The sequence below is a fragment of the Eurosta solidaginis genome, chromosome X, assembly GCF_040869045.1.
Source record: "Eurosta solidaginis isolate ZX-2024a chromosome X, ASM4086904v1, whole genome shotgun sequence".
NCBI classification, from domain to species: domain Eukaryota; kingdom Metazoa; phylum Arthropoda; class Insecta; order Diptera; family Tephritidae; genus Eurosta; species Eurosta solidaginis.
In genome coordinates, this window is record NC_090324.1 from 26,592,123 (window position 1) to 26,616,005 (window position 23,883).

Here is a 23,883-nt window from a genome sequence, read left to right on the forward strand (position 1 = left end):
TACCACCACTCCCTTTTAAAACCCCCATCAATACTTTTAATTTGATACCCATATCGTACAAACACATTCTAGAGTCACCCATGGTCCACCTTTATGGCGATATCTCGAAAAGGCGTCCACCTATAGAACTAAGGCCAACTCCCTTTTAAAATGCTCATTACCCCTTTCATTTGATACCCATATCCTACAAACAAATTCTAGAGTCACCCCTGGTCCACCTTTATGGCGATATCTCGAACAGGCGACCACCTATACAACTAACACCACTCTCTTTTAAAACCCCCATCAATACCTTTAATTTGATACCCATATCATACAAACACATTCTAGAGTCACCCCTGGTCCACCTTTATGGCGATGTCTCGAAACGGCGTCCACCTATGGAACTAAGGATCACCCCCTTTTAAAATACTCATTAACACCTTTCATTTGATACCCATATCATACAAACGCATTCTAGAGTCACCCCTGGTCCACCTTTATGCCGACATCTCGAAAAGGCGACCACCTATACAACTACCACCACTCCCTTTTAAAACCCTCATTAATTCCTTTAATTTGATACCCATATCTTGCAAACAAATTCTAGAGTCACCCCTGGTCCACCTTTATGGCGATATCTCGAAAATGCGTCCACCTATAGAACTAAGCCCCACGCCCTTTTAAAATACTCATTAATACTTTTAATTTGATACCCATATCGTACAAACTCATTCTAGAGTCACCCCTGGTCCACCTTTATGGCGATATTTCGAAAAGGCGTCCACCTATAGAACTAAGCCCCACGCCCTTTTAAAATACTCATTAACACCTTTCGTTTGATACCCATATTGTACAAACGCATTTTAGAGTCACCCCTGGTGCACCTTTATGCCGATATCTCGAAAAGACGACCACCTATACAACTACCACCACTCCCTTTTAAAACCCTCATTAATACCTTTAATTTGATACCCATATCGTACAAACTCATTCTAGAGTCACCCCTGGTCCACCTTAATGGCGATATTTCGAAAAGGCGTCCACCTATAGAACTAAGCCCCACGCCCTTTTAAAATACTCATTAACACCTTTCGTTTGATATCCATATTGTACAAACGCATTCTTTAAGCCGATATCTCGAAAAGGCGTCCACCTATAGAACTAAACCCCACGCCCTTTTGAAACACTCATTAACACCTTTCGTTTGATACCCATATTGTACAAACGCATTCTAGGGTCACGCCTGGTCCACCTTTATGGCGATATCTCGAAACGGCGTCCACCTATGGAACTAAGGATCACTCCCTTTTAAAATACTCATTAACACTTTTCATTTGATACCCATATCGTACAAACAAATATATTTGAATTTTATACATAATATGAATTTGATACCTGAATTTAAAACATGAGGTACAAACTTATTAATTTAAAACTATGTTTTTGCATACATATATATGTTATATATTTTATAAAATAAAAGGGAAATATAAGTTCTATATAATATATTCTTAATGTAAATTACTTGAATTTTTAGGCAGATAGTTTTGGTACAGTCTATGGAAAGTTACGAACATACATCTATATACATAGATAAGCAATGAGAAAGAAAACTGAACAAGAATATTGTTATTTGTTGCAAATCTAATATACCTACCAACATAAGTAATGCGAAAGAGTAACGAAGCAAGAACATTGTTATTAGTTGTTGTAAAGCAAATAGATTAGTTAATTAGAAATATTGCTACATAGCGGCGGCGGACTGCCAGAAATCGTATAAAAGGAGCGGCAACCACTAAACTAGTTAGGGGCCGACCAGCCAAAGCATGTATACCTATGCGGGACGCGTAGTGACCACTACGAAGCAACTGGTAGTTACCACTCAGGTTGTCGAAATAACTAGAACGCTGCGTATACTTCAGGAGAATCACAGGGAAAGAGAGGCCTAGAGTAAAATGTAGACATTCTATAACAAGAATCAGATAAATAAATTGCACACTTTAATTTAACATAGAGATGTTCCTTTCTTTGTAAGGGAACCCTTCGACCGAGTTATAACCCTGGCTATAGACCCGGAACGGCCGGGGTTCGCCACAAATGGCGCACGAGCAGGGACACTTATAAGGTGAAAGAAAACGACAGGAACACTAAAATCAACGGAGAGAGAAGGTAGGAAATAAATTGCAGGAGGACCATCAACTGGAACACAGAACAAAGCAATCATGGTAAAGGTGAGTTGGATCTACTACCTCAATAGGGAGGACCTGGTGACATACGCAAATGAATTTGGCTTCGAGAGCACGGGAACTGTCGACGAACTGAAGAAAGAGTTCGTCAATTTCGTGAATCAAAACCCATCGTACGAGAGTCGCTTCGCAGAGTTGGAAGCAAAACCCACGAAACAGGCGGGTACGCTAGAGCCGCCCAACCAACAAGGTGATAGTGTACGTCCAGGACGATCAACGACGTCCACCAACCGCAACGGGGCCCAGGCAGGACTAAATACAACATAACCACAGGCTTGTATAATCTATCGGGTAAGGAAGTGGGGCGTGAAATATGATGGTAGAGTAGATCCATTGGCATTAATCGAGAGAGTCGAGGAGCTGGCAGAGGGGTATGAAGTAGACTAAAACCTACTACCACGAGCGTTACACGAACTGCTCAAAGATCGAGCGTTAGTATGGCTCACAAACAACAATCGGCGTTGGGCACAATGGCAGATATTCAAGCTGGATTTTCTCCGTTTCTTCTTGTGCGGTCTATACTTAGAGAGGCTAGACGACGAAATACGGCAACGTCTTCAGCTACCAAAGGAAACATTCAAAGATTACGTCTTGGAACTGCAGAGCTTGATGCAGCACGCCAATCTAACAGAGGAACAGAAATTAAACCGCATTTATCGTAACAGTCGTAGTGAGTATCAAGTTTATGCCAAACGTAACGAGTTCATTACGCTTGACGAGCTGGTAAGTCTAGTCGAAGATCTGCAGAATATAATTACAGAGAAAGAACAACAACGGCCAGTAGTGCGGCCAAATCCACCGCGGCGCACCGAGGAGCGCTACCCCCACACTCAAAGGTATACACCTGCACACACAGCTGCAACGAGAAGAGACGCCCACTTGCGACAACACTAAGAAACTGAACCACCAGGAACTCAGAAACGTGTAATAGATCCGAGTAATGCATGTAGGCGATGCGGCGAAACGGGTTATTTTGGATGCGAATGTCGCCTCAAGCAACGAAAATTCTGCTGGGAGTGTGGTCGATGTGATATACTGACGCGAAATTGCTGTCGCATATCGATGGGAAACGACCAGAGACTATACCAGAACCGAGGGGTAGGGTCTCAAGCCGGGCAACCTCGGTAAGTTTAATCATTTTGAAACAGGAAGAAGGGCGAGTGTTGGCAGAGGCAACAGTAAACGGCGAAGGTGTCATGGCAACAATAGACACGGGAGCAACCAGAAGCTTCATGAGCGAGGCTTGGGCAAAAAATATACGCACGAGTAATGTTAAACAGGTGCCAAGACATGTTGTAATGGGGGATGGCAGGCCAAGAACGGTAATGCAAGCAATAGATGTAGAGGTGAGAATTGGTGATAAGAAACACAGAAGTGAGGTACTTGTGTACCCTGGGCTAGTTGACGACGTTATTATTGGAACCGATATACTGGCCAACGCTAACATGACCTTAAGCTGCGGAAGCCACTCTCTGACACTACAGGTGAAAGGGGTGGCGCGAGAAATCATCGCGTGCACATCAATAATAAAGGGGAATAACAGTCGTAACGAACCAAGCAACAACGAAGGAATTGCAAGTTCAGAATATACATAATTTAAAGATACCAAAGGGATCAAAACTTTCTTAGACGTGGAGATGCATCGATTCGAGAACATGAGTGGGACATCGAATATCGCCACACACAAGATAGTAATGCGGGATGACCTCGCTATTAAGCAAAGGTACTTCCCACGTAACCCTAAGATGTAAGAGATGCAATCAATAAAGAGGTCGCCGAACTATTATAGAAGAAATGCATAGAGCCATCGTGGGGTACCCACAGCGCCCCGATAGTATTGGTAAAGAAGAAAAATGGAAGTTGGAGATTATGTGTCGACTACCGACAGCTGAACCGCATTCACCGTACCAGGGCGAGGATTATTCCAGTGGAGAGTAATGCCTTTCGGCCTACACTCGGCACCAGCGACATTCCAAAGAGCGTCAGATCACGTTATCGGCTCAGAACTCGAACCACATGCATTCGCCTATTTGGACGGACATCATTGTCACAAGCACAACACTGGAAGATCACATCAGACACCATTGGTCGTGCTAAACCATCCAAAGCAGTGGGCCCAGACGGCATAGCCATGCCGATGCTTAAAAGCCTAGGGAAAGAGGGTTTCAAATACTTAGCGCATGTCTTCAATCTGTCTCTTTCCACCTTTGTCATACCTGAGAAATGGAAAATGGCCATGGTGGTTCCGCTACTAAAGCCTGGGAAACCAGCTAACATAGGTTAGTCGTATCGTCCGATATCTCTCCTATCGCCAGTGGCAAAGACGCTTGAAGCCATTTTGCTCCCTTATTTCCAAGCAAATTTGCAGCTAGCCCCTCATCAGCATGGCTTCAGAAAACTCCATAGCACTACCACCGCGCTAAATGCCATTAGCACCTAGATAAATTGAGGTTTAAATCAATACCCCCACCATAGAACAGTACTCGTAGCGCTAGACCTATCAAAAGCTTTCTATACGGTCAACCATGGCTGAAGGACCTGGAACGGTCTACCGTTCCCCCATGTCTTAAAAGGTGGACCGCAAATTATCTGGGTGGTCGGCAGGCATCGGTGAAATTTAGAAACGAAACATCAAAACCAAGGAGAATTAAACAAGGGGTGCCACAGGGTGGTGTCCTATCCCCACTTTTGTTTAATTTCTACATATCTCAGCTACCTTCACCACCGGAAGGAGTCACAATCGTTTCCTACGCCGATGACTGCACAATAATGGCCACAGGCCCAGGCCCAAAGATCGATGCGCTATGCAATAAAATAAACGGCTACCTCCCTGATCTCTCCAGTTTTTTCGCCTCGCGAAACCTGGCATTATCACCGACTAAATCTTCCGCGACCTTATTTACAACATGGACGCCCCAAATGTTGACCATTTTGAACATCCACGTCGATGGCACTACTCTACCGACTGTCCTACACCGCAAAATCTTGGGTGTGACGTTTGATCAGGATCTACATTTTGATGAGCACGCAGACGCAATTGTTCCCAGAATTCAGAGCCGAAACAAAATCTTCAAATCCCTCGCTGGCAGTACTTGGGGAAAAGATAAAGAAACGCTCATGACTACATACAAATCAATTAGCCAGCCGATTACGTGCTACGCGTCACCCATATGCTCGCCAAGCCTAAAAATCACCCACTGGAAGAAACTACAGGCCTGCCAGAATACTGCTCTCAGAATCGCCACGGGCTGTCTTCTTATGTCCCCAGAACACCATCTGCATAATGAGGCGAGAATACTCCCCATCAGGGAGAGAAATGAGATGCTGACCAAACAGTTCCTGTTGAATACCCAGAAAACTGGGCATCCCAACAGACATCTGATTGATGAACCAGCACCGCCTAGGGGCTTAAGGAGTCATCTCCGTGAGCATTTTGAGGAAATACGGCACCTGAGAACCCAGCCGTATGAAGTGAAAAAACACAAGCAGGTCCTTGGTGAACTCCATAAACAGGCGTCGGACCTTTTTGCCGGGAATTGCCCGGTGAATCCAGTGCTTAACGAAAATTATCTAAAACTTGCGGAAGAGGAACGCATACTCCCCAGGGAAACGCGTGTCACTCTTGCTCAACTTCGTTCTGGATACTGTAACAGATTAAACTCTTACCTATCCAGATGATACCCCGACATACAAAATGTATGCCCCGCTTGCAACGTGTCCGCACATGACACCAACCATCTCTTCAATTGTAACGTGGAACCAACGCCTCTAACACCCATTTCCTTATGGTCCACCCCTGTTGAAACGGCAAGTTTCCTTGGACTCCCGTTAGAGGATATTGATGACAATTTGTGATCGGTCGCGGCTATTAGGTGGGGCGAGCATTGCTACAACAACAACAACAACATCACATCAGACACCTTACCTAGAATAAATACCGAAAAATGCGAGTTTTTCAGAAAACGGATGAATTATCTTGGCCACGTCAAAATTTCAGCAATGAGAGAACTTAAGGCGCCCACGAATATAAGAGAATTCCGAAGATTTCTAGGCATCGCATCCTGGTACCGACGTTTCGTGCCAAACTTTTCACGCATAGCACACCCGCTCACCACGATGTTTAAGAAAGGTAACAGATGGAAGTTGTCTGGATAACAACAGAAGGTGTTCGAGAACTTAAAGTGTTCGCTTACTGAAGCACCGGTATTGGCATGCCCAGACTTCACACAAAAATTTACTCTGCAAACGGACCCAAGCGCTTTCGCATTAGGAGCAGTTCTCACTCAAGAGCTAGAGGGCGAAGAAAGAGTCATTGCATATGCTAGCTGCCGTCTTAACACGGCAGAGCAAAACTATTCATCCACAGAAAAGGAGTGTTTGGCCATAGTATGGGCCATCCGAAAAATGATACCTTATTTGGAAGGATTCACCGTTATTACCGACCATCTGTCCCTGAAGTGGTTAAACGCGATCCAGAGTCCCTCTGATCGTATAGCAAAATGGGCACTAGAGTTACAGCAACATTCGTTTGACATTCAGTATCGTAAGGGAAAACTGAATGTAGTCGCCGACGCATCCTCACGCCAACCCCAAGATGCACAACTCTGCCTGCTGGGACAAGCAAAGGAAATACCAACGTGCAAATGGTTAAAATCTAAAAAAGAAGATGTTAAATGGAATCCGGAGAAGTTCCCGTATTATATTATCGAGAATGGTGATGGTCACTACACATTTCAGGTAGACGACGACGACGGGATGCCATGGAAGTTATGTGTGGGCAAATCTATGCGAGACAGAATACTCCAAGGAGTTCACGACAGTCCAACGGCTGGGCACATGGGGTCCGGAAAACAATCATACGAGCGGCTAATCGATATTATTGGCCTGGAATGCACCGAGATATAAAAAGTTACGTACAACAGTGCCCAACCTGCTAAATATATAAACCCAGTCAACAGCAACCACTGGTAAGGTGCTGACGTAGTTAGCGGGGGAAGGGCAACAGTATGCGCCGATTTTGTAGGACCGCTACTAAGATCAAAACACAGAAATACCATGGTACTCGTATTTCAAGATCGATTCTCTAAATGGGTAGACATTATTCCCCGGCGAACAGCCTTAACAAAGCGTTTCGAGAACTGATATTGTCAAGATTCGGCATACCGAATGTCATAATCACCGATAACGGAGCACAATTCACGAGTAGACAGTTCAAGAAACTCCTAGAGTAATACGGAGTCAAACATCAGCTAACCGTACCTTACACACCAGAGGAAACCCCAACGGAGAGGGCCAACCGAAATATTAAGAGAATGATATCATAATTCACAGGCAAAGACCAGCGAAATTGGGACAACTTAGATTATGCTAGCACTCAACTCAAGCGTAAGCGAAGCAACCGGGTATAGCCCTGCCTTCATAATACAAGGACAAGAACCACGAATGCCGAGTACACTCTACGATGAAAAAATGTTTGGAACAGGTGAGACCGTAACAACACCTAATGAGAGAGCTGAAAAAAATGAGGAGGTATTCAAGATGGTACAAAGGAATCAACAGCACGCATCTGCGGAACAGGCGCGGCACTCTAATTTATGCAGGAGAAGATGGGTCCAGCGATTGGAGATAAAATTTTGGTGAAGGAGCTAAATTTGTCCAAAGCAATAGACAACTACTCTGCCAAGCTGGCAGCAAGATTCAGGGGCCCGTCGAATCACGGTTTTCATACAACCAGTAATCGTCCAATTAGATATCGAGTCACGGTTTCATACAACCAGTAATCGTCCAATTAGATAAAACTCACAATGACAGAAGAAGAACCGCACACGTAAGTGAAATAAAACAATTTTATGAAGATAAGGACCGATCAAGAGACCAAAGCGAGACCCGCCCTAGACACACCTCTGAGCGGATGATAGGTAAACTTCGGCCTGGCCCGAAGTGTGACAACTCGGCAACCGCAATATGGGAACATTCGCCAAGCAAGAAGAAGAAGAGGTGGGAGGTGGAACAAGACGAATCATCGAAGAATTACGAGAATGAAGGATCACGAAGAATCACGAGAAACATGATAAGAAAACGAGATATGAAGAAGGATGAACTTTTAATACTACCAGGAACACAAAATTTTGTGAACGGAGAAGAGGCATGAAGAATAACCAAAAAAAAACGAAGAATTACAGGCACATGATAAGAAGACGAGAGACGAAGAAGAATAAGCACGAATTACTACGAAGAACGCAGGAAGTGGAAGGTTTAAAGAGCGAAGAAGAAGAAGCATGAATAATTACGCAGAACATAATTAAGGAACCAGCTGCATGGATAGCGTATAAGGTCTTCAGGGTGCGGATCAACAAAAATGGTGCGGTAACGGTCACACTCCGTGGAAGTAACGGGCGGATGTGAAGACCCCATGTGCAGGCGTTTGGTAACTTCACAAGCATATAATAAATTTTGATTTTTAATTGTATATTTGAATTTTATACCTTAATTTAAATAATGAATTACAAACTTATTTATTTAAAACTATGTTATATATATGTTATATATTTTATAAAATACTAGGGAAATATAAGTTCTATATAGTATATTCTTAAAGTAAATTACTTGAAGTTTTAGGCGGATGCTTTTGGTACAGCCTATGGAAAGTTAAGAATATATACACAGATAAGGAATGAGATAGAAAACTGAAGCAACAATATTGTTATTTGTTGCAAATCTAATATACCGGCCAGCATAAGTAATGCGAAAGTGTACCGAAGCAAGAACATTGTTATTAGTTGTTGTAAAGCTAATAGATTAGTTAATTAGAAATATTGCTACATAGCGACGGCCGACTGCCAAAAATCGTATAAAAGGAGCGGCAGCCACCAAACAAAAGTTAGTTAGGGCTCGACCAGCCAAAGCATGGGTATACAATGGAACGCGTAGCGACCACTACGAAGCAACTGGTAGTGACCACTCAGGTTGCTTAAGTTACGTATATTACAGGCATGCTTAACCAACGGACCGATATCATTTCGTTACGATAATTAACGTTAATAAACGAAACAAAGTCATTTCGTTTAGTTTATTAACGTTAAGAATGTCAAATTAACGTTAATTTGACGTTCCTAACGTTAATAAACAAAACGAAATGACATTGTTTCGTTTATTAACGTTGATTATCGTAATGAAATGATATCGGTTAGTTGGTTAAGCATGCCTGGTATATTATGAGAAAGGAAAGTACAGGTATACAGTGGGACACGTAGCGACCACTACGAAACAACTGGTAGTGGCCACTCCGGTTGTCTAAATAACTAGAATGCTGCGTATACTTCAGGAGAATCACAGGGAAAGAGAGGCCTAGAGAAAAATGTAGAAATTCTATAACAAGAATTAGATAAATAAATTGTACACTTTAATTTAACATAGAGATGTTTTTTCTTTGTAAGGGAACACATCGACCGAGTTATAATCCTGGCTATAGATACGGAACGACCGGGGTTCGTTACATCTTGAAAGGATCCTGCCAATCTTGCCTGATAATAGGCAGACTCCTTTTTAAGAAGCAGTCTACTAAATATCTCAAGCCTTATAAAGACAAAACTTACTATATGGCGTTTGGTTTGGAGCAGACCGGCAATCAATTAAAATTCTCGAGGATCGGATGCTAATAAATGCACACATCACCTTAACCCAAGAACGCATAACCGGGTACCCGTGTGTCCAGTTGCGACTTTAAACTACTTTAGTGAGAGAACCACTGTCACTAGAGTTTTGAACATTCTGATCTAGGAAACTGCAGTATTTCTGTATCGTTTAAGTCAATGCTTGCTGGTTTGAGTTTGAGGGGTTCCTCAGACTTAGCTCCCAAATTCGACACCTACACGAACGCATAACCGGGTACCCGTGTACCCTTCAAATATTTAACAATTTATCTGTTTTAGTAGGAAATTTTGATTGCGGATTGTAAAAATATATTAGAAAACATGAATCTTTAAAAAAAAATATTGTTTTTGTTTTTATCGGCCTATTGATAAATCATTCAAGGTTCGGATCGAGCTCAAGGCCAGAACAATAATTTTTTTCAAATGATAATTATTGTTATTTTTTAATTTTTCTAAATTAGAAAAATCGTATTTTGTTTTTGGTAGTTTTTGTAAGTAGAAAATTTTTCAGACAACCTGCCATAGCTGCACAGATAGATCCATTTCGAAGGGTGCTAAGCCTTCATCATCAGTACGCTTTAGGCATGCTGCGCTAACCATTTAGCTATACAATATTGTATTTTGTAGACATATACTATTTTTTCTGCTCGCAAACGATGCAGATACAATTTGTCGCCGAATGTACCAGGCACATTGGTTTTTTGCAGATGCTGCATGCTTCTCGCGTTTTTCTTCTTCGTTTGGGGGTTTCAGTATAACATAGGTAGCAGGATCCAGTTACCGGTTTTCTCCAGCTTGTCGCAGTAAGTAAGTAACTCACTGATCAGCACACAATTAATAATATAATAATTTTTATACTCAGTTGATCAGAGCTCACAGAGTATATTAACTTTGATTGGATAATGGTTGGTTGTACATGTATAAAGGAATCGAGATAGATATAGACTTCCATATATCAAAATCATCAGGATCGAAAAAAAATTTGATTGAGCCATGTCCGTCCGTCCGTTAACACGATAACTTGAGTAAATTTTGAAGTATCTTGATAAAATTTGGTATGTAGGTTCCTGAGCACTCATCTCAGATCGCTATTTAAAATGAACAATATCGGACTATAACCACGCCCACTTTTTCGATATCGAAAATTTCGAAAAACCGAAAAAGTGCGATAATTCATTACCAAAGACGGATAAAGCGATGAAACTTGGTAGGTGAGTTGAACATATGACGCAGAACTAAAAATCAGTAAAATTTTGGACAATGGGCGTGGCACCGCCCACTTTTAAAAGAAGGTATTTAAAAATTTTGCAAGCTGTAATTTGGCAGTCGTTGAAGATATCATTATGAAATTTGGCAGGAACGTTACTCCTATTACTATATGTATGCTTAATAAAAATTATCAAAATCGGAGAAAGACCACGCCCACTTTAAAAAAAAAATGTTTTAAAGTAAAATTTTAACAAAAAATTTAATATCTTTACAGTATATAAGTAAATTATGTAAGCATTCAACTCCAATAATGATATGGTGCAACAAATTGCAAAAATAAAAGAAAATTTCAAAATGGGCTTGGATCCGCCCTTTTTCATTTAATTTGTTTAGGATACTTTTAATGCCATAAGTCCAACAAAAATTTACCAATCCTTGTGAAATTTGGTAGGGTCTTAGTTCCTGGGACGATAACTTATTCCTGTGAAAAAGGGCGAAATCGGTTGAAGCCAGGCCCAGTTTTTATACACAGTCGACCGTTCTCGAGTTATGGAGTGACAATCAAAATGTACACTTCTTTTTATATATATAGAAGATACCACGAACTGTATTCTTGACAAGATTTCAAGGGCTTTTTATTTCGCCCTGCAGAACTTTTTCATTTCATTCTACTTAATATGGTAGGGGTCACACCCATTTTACAAAGTTTTTTTCTAAAGATATATTTTGCGCCAATAAACCAATCCAAATACCATGTTTCATCCTTTTTTTCGTTTTTGGTATAGAATTATGGCATTTTTTTCTTTTTTGGTAATTTTCGATATCGAAAAAGTGGGCGTGGTCATAGTCGGATTTCGGCCATTTTTTATACCAATGTTGTTGTTGTTGTTGTTGTAGCGATAAGGTTGCTCCCCGAAGGCTTTGGGGAGTGTTATCGATGTGATGGTCCTTTGCCGGATACAAATCCGGTACGCTCCGGTACCACAGCACCATTAAGGTGCTAGCCCGACCATCTCGGGAACGATTTATGTGGCCACATTAAACCTTCAGGCCATTCCCTCCCTCCCTACCCCCAAGTTCCATGAGGAGCTTGGGGTCGCCAGAGCCTCGTTTGTTAGTGAAACAGGATTCGCCGCGGACAGGTGAGGTTGACAATTGGGTTTGGATAAGCTATATATTGCGCTGGCAACCTAAAAGGTTGCGCTACACAGCCCTCTGAATCTGGTATTTTAGTCGCCTCTTACGACAGGCATACCTACCGCGGGTATATTCTGATCCCCTAACCCGCTGGGGTTTTTATACCAATACAAAGTGAGTTCAGATAAGTAAGTGAACTGAGTTTAGTAAAGATATATCGATTTTTGCTCAAGTTATAATGTTAACGGCCGAGCGGAAGGACAGACGGTCGACTGTGTATAAAAACTGGGCGCGGCTTCGACCGATTTCGTCCTTTTTCACAGGAATCGTCGCAGAAACTAAGCCCCTACGAAATTTCACAAGGATTGGTAAATTTTTGTTCGACTTATGGCATTAAAAGTATCCTAAACAAATTAAATGAAAAAGGGCGGAGCCACGCCCATTTTGAAATTTTCCTTTATTTTTGCATTTTGTTGCACCATATCATTACTGGAGTTGAATGTTGATATAATTTACTTATATACTGTAAAGATATTAAATTTTTTGTTAAAATTTGACTCTAAAAAATTTTTTTTAAAATGGGCGTTGTCGTTCTCCGATTTTGATAATTTTTATTAAGCATACATATAGTAATAGGAGTAACGTTCCTGCCAAATTTCATAATGATATCTTCTACGAGTGCCAAATTACAGCTTGCAAAATTTTAAATTACCTTCTTTTAAAAGTGGGCGGTGCCACGCCCATTGCCCAAAATTTTACTAATTTTCTATTCTGCGTCATAAGTTCAACTCACCTAGCAAGTTTCATCGCTTTATCCGTCTTTGGTAATGAATTATCGCACTTTTTCGGTTTTTCGAAATTTTCGATATCGAAAAAGTGGGCGTGGTTATAGTCCGATATTGTTCATTTTAAATAGCGATCTGAGATGAGTGCTCAGGAATCTACATGCCAAATTTCATCAAGATGCCTCAAAATTTACTCAAGTTATCGTGTTAAAGGACGGACGGACGGACGGGCATGGCTCAATCAAATTTTTTTTCGATCCTGATGATTTTGATATATGGAAGTCTATATATATCTCGATTCCTTTATACCTGTACAACCAACCATTATCCAATCAAAGTTAATATACTCTGTGAGCTCTGCTCAACTGAGTATAAAAATGAAATGATGTTCGTTCCTGTCCATGTTTTGGGGCCGATACGAGGCCAATTTTGTTCGTTCTTTTTTTATATTATAGGAATCAAATAGGGGAAGGTTTTTAGCAAAAAAATTTTTTTTTTAATTTCTAGGGTCTTGAGATATAGGTCAAAACGTGGACCCGGATAACCCTACGATGTGTTTGTATAATATGGGTATCAAATGGAAGGTTCTGATGAGTACTTTAATACAGGGTATTTTTCGTACCCCTAGGTGACTAGGGTCTCGAGATATAGGCCAAAGTGTGGGCCCGGGTACCCCAAGAATGTGTTTATACAATGTGTATATCAATTGAAATCTGTTGATCAGTGCTTTAGTACATGATAATTTTTCGTACCCCTGGGTGACTAGGGTCTCGAGATAGAGGCCAAAACGTGAAAGCTGTTGATGAGTTCTTTAGCAGAGGGTAATTTTCATACATCTGGGTGACTAGGGATTCGAGATGTTGCCCAAATCGTGGATCAGAATAATATGATGTGTTTTTGCATTATGGGTACTATATCAAATTTGTTGCCGTATATTTAATATTGTATTTCAGCTACCCGATATTTCGTTACAGCTATTTGTAAATTTGGAAATCGCATCGTTTATTGCCGTGAACGTTCCTGCCTGCATAATCATTTTTACTTTCTCGTTCGAGCAGTTCTTACACATCGCTTTGACTGCTGCTTGGGTTGCATATCTGGTTGCCAAGTCTGTATTTAAGCCATCCCAGATATATGCTCCCTCCAAGCAACTAGTTATTTTTTCTATTTCCGCTGTGTACTGATTTGCAGGTTTGCTGCGTTGTTGGATATTTAGGAGTTTTGCTGTCAACACCTCCACTGACTCGCCTTTTATTGCCATTCTCAATTTTAATTTTATTTGTGAAATAGTAGTTTCGTTGCTAATAAAGTTTCTTGCAGTACCTTTTAGTTTGGTCTTTATCATGGTTATAGCGAAGGCTTCATGATTATCCTTGATTTGGTCGAGAATATCAAGGGCATCTAAGAAACTGTGCAAATTTTCAGGCTTGCCATCAAACTCTGGCAGCACTGATGAGGCGGTTTTGATAAATTCTACTACTGTTTGTGCCATTGTGACGTTTATAAGTGGGATATGTACTGGTTTATGTTCTTCCTCTGATGAATTGTGACTTAATGTTGGTGAAGGGGTGCATTTCGTGAGGATTCGGTTAGAACTGAGCTAAAATCAACTTGAAGATTTTCCTCTATCGTAGTTGGTATGGGTATTTCTATGTTGTATATCTATAGTGAGGATACTAATTTGTCACGTACATGTGAAAATATTTGGTAAGCTTCGTTTTGGTGTTCTTTAGTGAGTATATTATTTACCTTATTGATTACCTGTCCTATATTATTTAGGGCTTCTACGATTGTGTTTAAGTGTGTAATTATAGTTTCTGGCTTTATCGTGGTATTTTTATTTATGCAATTATATGCCTTTTCCGCTTTAATTTTTTCTTCTGATAATTTGTCGTGAATTTCTTGCCATTTACTCATTTTATTTAAATAGTTTCCTTACCAAAGTCATAGCCAGATATTGCTATCATTATGCCTTGATCTATTTTAGTCCACCTAGGCATTTTAATGAATTTTCCTATCCATTTTCTATCAAATTCAATAAATTGGACAAAGAAGAAGAACGCATTTTTTTTATTTTTTTATTTTAGTTTATTTTCCTTAATTCTTGGATTTTTTCTTTTAATTTAATCCTTTCTTCTGTATTTGTTGTAACGTTCAATTATTTATAAGTTTCAGCTATCTCCTTTCTTTTTTTAAATTTTTTACCTCCCCGCATTTTTCTTTGGATTTTTGGGACAGGTACTTTTGGTATATCTTCTGTTTTATTTAATTTGTTCCTCCGCCTATACTCTTCTATAGTGATCGGTTTCGGACCTTGCTTATCTGCTTTATTTTTAAAAAAATTTTCCGAAATCTTTATAAAATCTTTGATTGTGTTTTCACACTTCTCAAAAATTCTATGGAATTCCTCCTCTGTTGTTATCTCGTTCATAACAAAGGAAATAACTGAAACTGTGTATATGTAACGAATGTTAGCAGGGTATTTAAGAAGCTTTACGAAAACGTCTTAAGCATTCCAATTTACGTAGCAGCGCTTAGAGCAACAAGTGCACCGTCTACAACTTTGACTGCCTTTTTTCATTTATGTCAATAGGACGATTTTGGAAGAATAGTGCTATATGCAGGAGTGCCACAATATTTCACATGGGATAAATCCAGGAAAACTTTTCAAAGGCGAAAACAAGGAAAACCAGTTCAAGGTCATCCTAATTTGTTCTCAACAGATGCATTAGAACGCATTTAAGCAGTTCATCCAAATAATGCTGAGTCTTTTTACTTGCGCGTTTTTTTAATTAATGTCCGTGGCCCAACATCATTCCAGGCTTTAAGAACAGTTAATGTTGAATTCTGCGCTACATATCGTGAAGCGTGTCAACAATAAAATTTGTTGGAGGATGATAAGCATTGGGAAGATACGCTTGCCGTTTCAGCTGTAATAGCCAGTCCACATCAAATACGAACATTATTTTCAATCAGACCAATTCTAAATATTCTCGCGGAATTTTGTTCTCGCGGATTTTTTTATTCCCGCGGAAAAATTCCCCCAATTCTTTTCTCCTAGGGAGAAGAAAAACTGGGGAATAGGAATTTCGAATTTTCGAAGTCAGCTGTTTTGTCAATTGAAATTTCGTTGCGCATTTCTTATTTTGTTTAAAAAATTGAAAAGTTTAATTATTGTTGCGAATTTGTTTGAAATTAAGAAATAAGGTATAAACAATGCACATTATTGCATTTCATGTGGTATACACTGAAATGGGTAATGAATTGGTGCCACAGCAACATCAATAGAGGATCATAAGAAGAAGACGGCGGATTAAAACAAATCTGCCGGAGTTACCTACTTTCATTCTGCAAAGCAATTTTCTGGCGGCCACGTCGAGTTGAGTTCGCATTTCACCATATGCCAAAATCTAATTAAGCCTTCTTAAAAAATCCTTGCGCAATTTCTGGATGGCTGCATCAAATATACAAAGAGCTCTTCCGTTGCTTATGATATACTTTTCGACTTAAAATAAAGAATATTGTGGTTGCTGTTGTTGTTGTATTAACAGTGAGAATATTGTGGTAGAATGTAAATACATATTTTAGCGCAAATTTGTACAAATAAGTGTTCTTTCTTAAAAGAACCAATTTCCTTTAACTATTTTGATGCATTCCCTTCAATTTAACTAGTGAAAAAACTCCTATGAAATGGCAAAGAAATCTCCCTCTCCCTCACATTCATAATACCTACTTTTCTCCCATAACCGGTTTCCTCTTTTTCGAACATTGTTCAGAATAGGAGGAAAGGGAGAAGTGAAAAAACTCTCAAGGTATTTTTATTTAGAATACGAGGAATGGGAGAAGGGAAAAACTCGCACGGAATATTCATTTAGAATTGGGCTGAATAATAATTGCAATGTGCTCCCCATTTAATCCATTGGAATTATGGAATAATTTCAACCATTATATGGCAGATGATATTTTAAACGAAATGCGTCGAAATACTGCAAATTATGAGTTGGAATTTACATTGGAAATTTACAATGAAGCACTGATAAGGATTGACGACATTTGTTTGTCGATGTCAAACAAATCGTTAGTACAATTGGGCATGCCAGCAGCAAATCATCCAATGCATGATATGTTCAATCGAGAACTGGAGAGTAAATACCATTATGATTTTAATGAAATAAACACATTTATAACATCAAATTTAACGAAATTGGATGACCAACAGCAACATGGTCATGATACAATCATGAATAATGTTAGCCATGGGTCTGGTGGATTGTTTTTCTTGGATGCTCCTGGGGGAAGAGTCAAGACCTTTTTGATTTCATTGATATTACCAACAATTCGATCAAACAATAACGTTGCATTGGCACTCGCATTGCGGCTACAGTACTGGAAGACGGTCGCACAGCACATTCTGCATTAAAGTTGCCTTTGAATATGCAGGTAAATGAAACACCAACATTAAATATTTCGAAAACATCTGGAATGGCAAAAGTTCTTAAAATATGTAAGCTCATCGTATGGGACGAGTGTACTATGGCACACAAGAAATCAATGGAAGCACTTGATAGAACTTTGAAAGATCTACGAGGAAGCCAAACAGTCTTTCGAGGTGCCATGATTTTATTGGCTGGAGATTTCAAGCAAAAATTACCAGTGATCGCAAAATCCACGGCTTCAGATGAAGTCAATGCATGTTTAAAATCATCTTATATATGGAGACATGTAAACACGCCTACACTTACTACAAACGTACGTGTTCAACTACAAAACGATCCGTCAGCAGCTGAATTTTCACAGCAATTACTGAAAATCGGAAATGACCAAATCTCTTTCGATCCAACAGGAATGATTACATTGCCTAACAATTTCTGCACTTTTGCACAGTCTAAAGATGCATTGATACAGAGTGTATTTCCAAACATAGTTCAATATTACAAAAACTATGATTGGCTCAGCGAGAGTGCAATTTAACCTGGGAAAAATAAGGACGTCAATGATATAAATGCAGACACTATTACTGATCAAGATGATGTCGTAAATTATCCAACTGAATTCTTAAACGCACTTGATTTGTCAGGCCTACCCTCATAATTTACGATTAAAAATAAAAGCACCGATTACACTGTGCTACAGTGATTTTGCACTTTAATAGCGACCTAGTGTCCGTTGTAGGTCTTGAAGAGTAGATAAAGATGCCGTGTTTCTAAATTTTCTAACACCACGAAATTTTCAAGTTGTTGTTAAAAACTGTTTTTCTTGTACCTCGCGCATTTAAAAATTCATTACTCCGTCATTTTTCCATCAATTTTTCATTGCTTAACAGTTTTGGAAAGCTTAAAGATAGGGCTTCAAAAATATATATATTTGTCTGCACTTATTATAGCAAATTTTTGAGATTTTTTAAAAGTTATCTAAAACTTTCTCGTTTTTTTTTTTTAATTTTTCAAAGTTTGACGGCTTTTTAATGTATCGCTTCTTTAATGAAACATTTTTTTCTTAAAGGGGTTGAGAGAATATTCTATCTCGAGTAAAAAAACTGCTCGTTGACCAAATTCGGTTGAGAATTCTTTAAATAACAAGACATTTTGTGAACAAGAAAATTCTGTTCTCATTGTACAATCGATATCGCGTCGGGTCAGGATTAACTGTATGATTTCAGCTTTCCAAAACTATTAAGTAATCAAAAAATGATGGAAAAATGACGGAGTAACGAATTTTTGAATGCGCGAGGTACAAGAAAAACAGTTTTTCAACAATAACTTGAAAATTTCGGGGTGTTACAAAATTTTGAAACACGGTATCTTGATCTACTCATCAAGACCTACGACGAACGCTAAGTCGCTACAAAAGTGCTTGAGATATTTTTTTTTGTAGCACTGTGTTATTATGCTGCGCAACATTAATGTACCACGACTTTGCAACGGTACCAGACTCGCTGTGAAGAAGCTAATGGGTAACGTTATCGAAGCAACAATTTTGAAAGGGTAGTACAAAGGAGAAGACGTATTGATACCCAGAATTCCACTGATTCCGACGGATTTACCATCCCAATTCAAACGTTTGAAGTTCACTATTCGCTTTGCCTTCGCTATGACAATTAATAAGGCGCAAGGACAAATGTGCGGTATTAATTTAGAATACCCAATTTTTTCTCATGGACAGTTGTATATAGCTTGCTCATGAGTAGGCAAAAAAATCGTCATTATTCGTTTACGCGAAAGATGGAAAAACCAAAAACGTTGTCTACCAAAAAGTGTTACAATAAAGTTCGAATGAAATTGTATCAAAGAATTTGCTTTGTTTCGTATTAATTTTATTCTCTTTCAGCAAATCATTGAATTTATCGCGTAGCGAAGAGGGCGAGGGTACGCTAGTATAGTATAAATGCAAAGACTTTGTTTCTTGTTTGATGTCAAAACAATTATTATTTTTATTAGCCAGGCTACATTAGTATTTATACAAAATTATTCTAGTTAATTTTATGAGCTACCTACATTATATATTTGCATTAATACATACTTACATACTAAGTGTACAAAATATAATTAGACGCTTTGCCAGCGAACTGCGTAGATACATATGTTCAGTTCGGAGGGAAGCGCAAGCTCAGCATAAATAAATTTAGTTGTGGAAATGCATGCAATAAGCAAAAACGAAATAAATAAATAAATAAAATAGATGTAAGGCGCGATAACCTCCGAAGAGATTTTAGGCCGAGCTTCTCTTCAAATTTGCGTCTTGCTCCTCTTGTTTTTCCCTACAAATTGGCCGGACGGGACCTACATGTTTTATGCCGACTCCGAACGGCATCTGCAAGGCAGATGAGTTTTCACTGAGAGCTTTTCATGGTAGAAATACACTCCGAGCGCTTGTCAAAACTGCCGAGAGACGACCCCGCTTAGAAAAAATTTCTTCTAATTAAAAAACCTTATTTCTAAAATTTTGACGTTGCTTTGCCCGGGGTGTGAACCCAAGGCATGCGGTGTGGTAGGTGGGGCACCATCACACCACGGTGGTCGCCAGCAAAACCAGAATAGGGAATGGAAAATGAAGTTTGAAGTGTAAACAATTCGTGGGAATAAATTGTGTGCAGGCATGATTTGAGGTGAGCAATTAGTCAGCTTTAAATTGATATAGAAGAAAACTCAGGTTACGAGACATAGACCGTTATAGCGCGTGTCGGAATATGTATGTACAAATGATTGAATATGTATGTAAGCGTCAACGCATCTCAAGACATACCAAAACGAGTCAAAATATATATTTGTACAGATGAATGAATGAGTGAATGAATGAATGCTAAAACTGAAATGGGGTGATGGAGATTGATCTGGGCTATTTTTATGTTTGTGTCGGTCATTTTGGTCCCGCCGGGCTCATCGGATCGTCGTCGGCCGACAATCCGCTCTCTCTTTCGCCCCGTCTATTCAGTTTCAGCTCTTGGAGGTCGAAGCCCTCGCTATTGCTTACTGCGGTGGGAGGGTTTGTGGTCTCGCGAGCTCTGATGGTGTAGTTGCTGGCGTCCGACATATCCCCTTCCGACTGCTCGTCTCTGTCGGCGCCCTCTGCCTAGGCCTTGTCTTCGGGCCGCTCACTATTTTCTGGTTGCCTCCGCCTTTAGGGCTTCCTTTGGAACAAGCCGTACCAATAGTGCAGCTTGAGTCCATTCCTGTGTTTGAGCTGGTAAGATTCCTCGTCTATGCCCACGTCGAGACGTAGGCCCGTTTCTTCCACGCTAAAATTAATAACGCGCCATCTCAGCGCTTGAGGCCTTCGTTTTGGTTTGCTAGGAGCCGTATCGCAAATTTTTTTGGGGCGGTCCGCGCTTCTGGGGAGGAACATGGTTACATTATGCGTCGGCGGTATGCCATCCCCGTGTGTCGTACATAATGGTGGTCCTGACGTCGGTATTACTTCTACGAGCCACTTGACAGTTTTCTCGTCCTGGCAATCTACGAGGAGGTACACCCCGGAACAGACTAGGGCATGCCCACACCCCCTGAACCCTCCATCCATTATTCGCTCTTGGAGATTAGTCAGGTCCTCTTCACTTCGGGCATCCGCTGAGTAGTTCCTGGGCAGCACTGCTATTAGTTCTTTATCAGCGGGTACCCCAGTCGCCCTGGCAAAATTCTCCCTGCCCGTAGGTGCAGTGTTCTGGGGAGCATGGGCCCGTTGCCTCTGTGAGCTTGGAGTTTCCGCCGGCGTAATTTGCCCGATCCTGCACTATTCAGCGGGAGAGGGTGTATGCTGGGCAGCTGATGCTGGCTGTCTTCTTCTCCCTTCTCTGCTTCCCCGTTCAGCGGTCGGTTTTCTTTGCCCGTGGTCCGGTTTATGCCTGTGCTCGTCTGCCCTGCCTCTTGCCTCCATGGTCCCTGGGTGACAGTCCTAGACGCCTTTTATCACCCAGCGCTCCTGGTCTGCCCGGTGGTGGTAGTGCAGGTTGCCTGCCTCTGTTGTGCCTTCTGCTGGGCCACTTCCACTCTTCCGAGTTCCGCTCTTTGTTGCTCCCTTTCTGGGACTTTTCGCAGCTACTTTGTGAGCTGTTTCTTGAGTCATACTCAGACGGTGAGCGCCTAGACTTACTCGTCCCTCTAGAGGGACTGCTAGGGTGGTTGTTATTGTTCCCACTCATGTGCTTGGGTGCACCGTCGTAGCCCCTTTATTTCCTGTCGCGTTCTTCGGCAGTCAATTCATTGGTTTTTTCTAGGGCCCCGCGATGCATATTGGTGGTGCTGGGCCCTTCATGGATCGCGGGTTTGTTGCTTGACGCCGCCTTCTGCTCATTGCTTATCTTGCCCGTGCTACTCACCAGTGTCCAAAGGGCCTCTAGGGATTGCGGGTTTCGTTGCTGTTTGCTTCGAATGCTCTTTAGGCCCGCGCTGCTCTCCTTGGGGACTGCTATTACTCTTGGGGTTTGCGGTTTTAAGAGGCGGTTCTCTACGCACTCCAGCGCTGGCGGAAAGGGATTCATCGTCCCTCTGATGCTTTAAGAAGAGCATTGCCTCCTCTTTCTTGGCGCTTTCCAGGAATTGCCTGGAGTACATGCGTGGCCTTCGGCTGCTCTACCCGCTTGTCTTCTTGGGGCCAGTTTTTTTCTTGTGTTGCTGTTGTTATTAGGTTTTTTGTTGTTTTTTGTATTCATCTTGCCCGTACGACAACTTACTTGACATAGCAAGTGTTGTTGTCAAATATATATTATATATCGCTATATACGTAAGCATTTGCTGAAACTGAAGCTTCTGGCTGTTAAAGTTTCTTATCTAGACAATCCATTTTTTCAGACAATAAAATGTGTAATACGAAAGCATTTGATGAAGTTTGAAGCTTCAATCTTATAAATTGAGGAAGATATGACAAAAATCGGTTATATGGGTGATATATGTTATAGCGGTCCGATCATTCCGGTTGCGAAAAATATCTAATCGGACACCTAAATATACCCGCGCACCAAATTTTATCAAGATATCTCAAAAATTGAGGGAGTAATTTCCATACAAACAGACAGACGGACAGTTGGATATAACGAAATCAACACAGCTCTTCATCCTGATAATTTCGGTATACTTAATGGTGGATCTATCTATTTTCCTTTAAGGACTTACAATTTTGAGACTCGTGACTGTAGGGTTCTTATTATTTTTATTTAACTTTGTATTTTAATTACTTTGAACTTTGTAATCCCAACCAACTGAAGACTTATCAGTTTAAACAATAAATTATATATAATTTATAAAAATGTATTATTTATTTATTTTGTTTTATTTATAACATTAGCTTATAACATAAATCTCATAGGCTAATTATGTTAGGAGCTGTAACAACAAGGCTTTAAGCTCGATATTTAAATTAAATCTTTTATAAACATTTATTTGATTTATAAATTACGTTTTGTGGTATAGTTTGGTTCTTTTAAGGAAATTTGTAATTAGGGTGATTGAGTCTGGGCGAGGATCTTGGAGGTGTGATATAGGGTTTGTGTTTGCGAAGAGTTGTGTTCTACAATTCGCGTACAGTGGGCAGCTTTCTAGAATGTGGGGTATAGTGATTGTGATGTTTGCGTTGCAGGTGCAACTATTAGGGCTAGTGCTATTCATAATATGTCCGTGGGTTATTTTCGTATGTCCTAGTCTGAGTCGTTCGTTTTTAATAGTATCCAAACGCGTGTGCTTTTTTTTCGTTTTATTAAGTGTGTCTACTATGTGTGTTTTTGAGTAGTTTATATCTTTATACCAAGGGCTGGTTTAATTCCAGTTTAGCAGGTGTTTGCTATGGAAGTGTGTCTTTATCTTTTTTTCAGTGTCTTGCAGATTAGAATTGGATGTCCTAGTTACTGGACTATTGTGTGCTTCTTTGGCGATGAGATCGGCAGCTACATTGCCAGCTATATTACTGTGTCCAGGCACCCAGATTAATATGATTATTGGGTAGTGTTGTGTGATCGTATTCCTTATTAAGGTTGTGTAGTAGTTTCTGCAATTTATATCAGCTATGGAGAGAAGAGAGGAGAGTGAGTCTGAACATATGGCAAATTTTCCTCTTTTCTTTTTAAATAGGTCTATTGCTTCTACCATCGCGATGATTTCACCGGAGAAAATGGAGCTATAGTAAGGGATATTTGATATTTTAATAATTTCTTGTTCTGATGTTATACTATAAGTGACCTTTTATGGATCTTGGAGGCGTCTGTGTAAATGAACATGTAATTGAGGTATTTGTGCCGGATCTCGTTGAACATTGCTTGATATTGAATCGCTTTCGTGCTATTTTTGTTAAGGGTATGCAGAGTTGTATTTACGGATTTGGGATTGAAGGACCATGGAGGGTTTTGGGGAAATACCCATTTACTTAAATTTGATGGTATGTCAATTT